This window comes from Poecilia formosa, unplaced genomic scaffold, assembly GCF_000485575.1.
Source record: "Poecilia formosa unplaced genomic scaffold, Poecilia_formosa-5.1.2 Scaffold788, whole genome shotgun sequence".
NCBI lineage: Eukaryota > Metazoa > Chordata > Actinopteri > Cyprinodontiformes > Poeciliidae > Poecilia > Poecilia formosa.
In genome coordinates, this window is record NW_006800727.1 from 38,691 (window position 1) to 43,836 (window position 5,146).

Below are 5,146 nucleotides of genomic sequence, written 5' to 3' on the forward strand. Positions count from 1 at the left end.
AGTTAAATGGTTGAAATAGTACAATATTGTAGGAGGGAAAAAATGAGCAGAAGACTAAAAAATAAAGAATATGAACAACCATCAAGTCACAACCACTGAAGGATTAAATGTTGTGATCTGACACATGACATCAGTACAAAAAACATTCTTTTTAGCAATTGTTTTTTAAAGTATACTTGTATTTACAAGGCTGCAAAGAAGTACCTTTCTCAACATATATATATATAAAAAAAAAATAAAAAATTCCCCTCTCACCCTCCGTGGGTGGTCTCTTTCATCCTCTGAGCTCGGGTCCTCTACCAGAGGCCTGGGAGCTTGAGGTTCTCCTCCAGTATCTTGGCTGTGCCTAGAACTGCACATTTCTGGACTGAGATGTCTGATGTTGTTCCTGGGATCTGTTTGAGCCACTGCTTCAGCCACTGCCACTACAGTCTTAGCTGACTGTATAGCTCAGTGGGTAAGACACCAGTCTACCACCCGGGAGACCAGGGTTCGAATCCAGGCTGGGGCAAGTTACAACAGTGCAATTGAGATATGCAGTGTGGGTCCTTAGGCAAGACCCTTGGAGCTATATAGCCTACCTCATACCATGAGAGACATTGATAAGCACAACATGCCGGCTCAGACATCGCCCGGCCAAACAAGGTCTGCGTCAGGTGCTGGGGAACCAGAGCACCTTGATGAAAAATGGGCTACTGGAACAAGACGGAAATGGGCAAGAGACAAAAACATGGATCTGTTGGAAAATATATGTTTCTACAAACAGGAGATATCCAAATGGGAGGACAGAAACATGCAAAAAGAAAGTTTTGCTTGATAGAGGACCTTTAACATCATTCTCACAATTAGCTCAGAGCAAAGGTCTGACTTTAACATCTGTAGAGGAAATGTTGAGGGAAAGATTCATAGTGAGTATATTAAAGATATTAGCAGGATGCTGGAGAACACACACAATTTGAGATTAATATTAGCTGTGTTTTTAATTGTGTTATTAGTCATGCAAACAAAAATCTGTTAAACAAAAAAAAATCATAAAAATAGTGAAATCTTATTTAACACAGATTTTTCCCTCAGTGGTTTCAATCCTTTGACATGTTTAATTTTCTTTATAAATTGTTAAGCCTGAAAGTTTACACTGGTTGACAGACTGGTTGTCTGTGCACTTAATTTTGTTTTCTAGAGAAAACAAAGTGACAGAAAAGACTCGCTTTGTTTTCTTGAGTTTAAAAAGAAAATCCAAACAAAAAGCACAGAGAAACAAAGACTTTGTTTCAGACTAACATGTTTAGCACTTTTAAAAAATCAAGTAAACATAAGAAAGAAGTTTACAAGACAAAAATTATTCAAGACATTTTTTGTTGAGCTGAGGCTCTGGGCTCCACAGCCAGATGTTTGATTCTGGAGGTGCGAGTTGAAATCTGGCCACTGGTCATCATGATGTGACTGATGAACTCATTGAAGATTAGGAAACATCTGCTTCTTGCGGAAACCTTGAAATCATAAAACATTTCAAGAAAATTAGATGTACACTGGTGTGGCTATTTGCCAGTATTCTAACCATCTATGCCAGAGGTGGGACCATGTCAATGTTTTACAAGTCTCAAGTAAGTCTCAAGTCTTTGTCTTCAAGTCAAGTCAAGTCTCAAGTCAGGAGCTTTGAATTTCGAGTCATTCCGAGTCGGTTCTTTTTAAACAATGTTCCAATTATGTTAAATGTAAATAACTGACCATGTGTTCTTTTTAAAATCAAACATGCAATGCACCTATTGTAAATAAAGTCCAGTGGTTTTTAATTTGAATTGTTGGTACATTAAATATCTGTCAGTCCAAGTGGGGTTAAATCTGCAGCTAATTTCACATCTCAGTATTGATAAAAACACGTTGCGTGAATCAAACTTGCCAGAATCAACCAAGACACCAAATAATGAGCTGCATTACCATCCAGAAACACTCAGAACTACCCCACAGCGTTACGTTCAGGATCCTTACAAATGTAAAATTTTTTTTACTTTTACAGCGATTTCTGAAGGAGAGCAATATTACTGGATTTTGATTTGTTTTCAAGTAAAATTATAGTACTTGGAAATTATACCACTTGGAGATGGTATTTCAACGACCATCATGCCGCCATTTGAAGAGTTATGACTGAAAAATCAGTAGACTTAATGCACTGACTGCAGTAAACAATCTATTTATTGTCAATATAATTTCCCAACATAGATGTCTTCAAATACACCCATACCTGTCAAATTTTGGGTCCGAGAATATGTGAAATGTCTCTGTCCGGTGCTACTGTCAGAGGAGGGGGGAGTAAAACTAACGTAAGAGTCATTGGGGTTAAGAGGGGATATTTATGGAAAAATAAAACGGGAACAGGATGGGAAAGGGTGTAAAAACACAGTTTCTCTTATGAATCCACCTTCCATCCATAGGCGTAATCCTGGGGGGAAGAGGGGGGCAGTGGTTCAGGACCCCCAATTTTGAGAAAGTCTACAATTGTCCTCCCCAAGGAAATCATAAAATAAACCCTTGTATTTAAACAATATCAACATAAAAAGGCAATAAACAACAAAGTAAATCTGCCATTCATCTAAGAAAAAAAATAAGAATTAATTTTTAGATTCCCCTCCCCCCGGTTCAGTCCAAAGTGTAGGAGGAGCAACAGCAGCGCTGCTGAACGGCAGAGGCTCTGTTACAGCCGCTGAAGGGAGGAGCTAGCTGTTAGCTGGCTGTTAGCTGTGGCTCTGCAGCACTAACATAAAATCCTCCAGTAAGTAAATACTTAAAGCAAAAGACATGTAACACGTTTTATTTACTTTCACTGCTCAATCGGAAGAAACACATTGACAATAAAAAGCTCGTCATTTCATTACTTTGGCTGAATCATGATAAACTGCCTCCTTATGCCTTGGAAATCAAAACTAGCTAAACTGCTACATTGCTTTCATAGATTTCGCTCCTTTTTCTGTCGAAGGCAGACAATATTTCAATTATATTTAACTCTCTAACTTTTACTTTAATAAGCAGAGTTTGAAACTGGAGGGAGCAGCTGAGCGTTAGCATTAGCATTAACCGACAGCTCAGTATGGGAGCTGAGAGCAAAGGGGCTACTGCAGTTGGCAGTAAAACAAAATGAGGGATGCCTTTATTTCTTATCATCTTCAACACAGAGCCTTTAAAACCACAAAATAAAATGTGAATATTTTTCTAGAAAACTCTGGACTGAGCCTTAAGCTTAAGTTATGATACTTCCTAAAATATTAAATTCCTACATATTTATAGGTTCTCAGCCATCCAGGACATGACTCTAACCCTAACCCTATTAATAATAATAATAAAAAAGTTTAAAGCAACATAAGTAATAATTTAAATAACACATGACTTGTATTGAGAACCACTGCAATAAATCAATATTTATGAGGAATTTTATTCAGTGGAGTCACTTATTAAAACTTCTTTTTATTTAGAGCCTCAAGTTTTTGTAAAGGTGTAACAGAGATTAGATCAGTGACTCTGAACCAAACTCAGATCTAAGCAACATTTAAATCTTAGTTTGACTTCTATGAGCCTCAACAGGTTGTTGACTGAGAAAAACACTTTTGTTATTCATTGCTACTTACTAGTTATTTTTTAATAAGGCTTGGTTTTTCTTCACAGATTATCTGTCTCACCCTACTGTGACAACATGGTGACAGTTTCAACAAATATATAACAGAATTTTTTTTTGTTCTAAAATGTACATACTACAGCATTGAACTGCCTTTGTTTGCATGCTGTTCATAACCTCTGGTAGCTACACGATTTAGCTGAATAGCCTTACCCTAAACTTTCAATTTCTACTTATCTAGAGCAAAGTTTAGTGCTGGTTTATAGTTACAGACCTTGAAATAGTGTTGACTGTACGTATTTTTCCCAGATGATGCATAGCTATTAACAGTAGATTAGGTTCATCAATCCATTTGGAAATATTCCAGTGTGTGTCTATAAATAATGATACTAAGACACCTGCAAGAGCCAAAGGTTTCATTTTAAAAACCAGAGCAGCTACCAGATACCCTTGAAGTAGGTACAGAAATCTGACAACAACCAGCCACACCATATCTAGCGAAGCCGCTCTGGATCTGCTAAAGGAAAATTAATCTGGCCAAGGCGGACTGAGACCACACCAGTTAGAGGCGGGCTAGTAGAAAAGCACCTTTAGGAACATGACAGACAATGAGCCCACATAAAGTGTGAGACATTATGACCTACAGAAGCCTGGGATAGAGACGGACAGGGCAGATATTCCTTTGCAGAACTTTTGGAGAAAATCTGGGAATCCCTCTAACTCACTGTTTTTCAACCACTGTTCCGCGGCACACTAGTGTACCGTGAGTGATCGTCAGGTGTGCCGTGGAAATTGTCCAATTTCACCTCCCGTATTTTCCGGACGATAAGCTGTTACTTTTTTCCTACACTTTGAACATGCAGATTTTTCTTCAACCACCAGGGGGCTCTTTAGCAGGAAATGAGTCATTGGAAGTCAAAATTGGAAATCAAAGAAGAACGCGCTAATTTTCATTTAGAACAAGCACATGCTAGCAGCAGGCACGACGGAGAAATGTTTTCAAACTCATATGATGCAGCTTCTAAGTTGAGGGCTGTCGATCTGGGAGTACAGGAGGGAAATAAAGCCGCTGCACGTAAACTCGGCGTGAACAAACCGGATTTGGAGACGGAGAACTGCGTCATATCCAGCAGTTATTAGGACGCAGCTCTCTGCTGCCCTCTGCTGGGTCCTTATGGGGAACCGAGAGCGGCAGAGATACCAGCGGCCTGTAGCCCGGTGCGGCTGGAAGGTACGGTTCCTAAATCTGCCGGGATTTACCCTATCCAGAACTGAAGTAAACTCTGTGAAAGCTGGCATCGAGAAAGACTAGCCTGGTTTCTAATGACCTCCATCCAGATGTCCCTCCTTTTTCACCCTGTGAACTAGCCAGATCGAGCAGCCCACAATCAGCTAGTTCCACAGAGCACACCTGTTACCGGTCGCTCTTTCTCTTTATTACAACTTGTTACTGAACCAGGTTGGTTTTAGTGACTCAGGCGAGTCCCAAGTTTGTTTTAGTTTTGGGCTGAAAGCAACCTATAAAACATTTTCCACTTT

The 5,146-nt window shown here is 39.3% G+C and overlaps 1 long non-coding RNA gene across 1 annotated transcript in view; it reads right to left on the reverse strand.

Moving 5' to 3' along the window:
- Nucleotides 1-983: 983 nt before the first annotated feature.
- LOC103131569 (uncharacterized) overlaps nucleotides 984-5,146 on the reverse strand; it is a 22,827-nt gene continuing 18,664 nt past the window's right edge. The window contains exon 3 of the long non-coding RNA XR_475396.2: nucleotides 984-1,490. This is a non-coding gene — a long non-coding RNA (uncharacterized LOC103131569). The remainder of the gene's footprint in view (nucleotides 1,491-5,146) is intronic.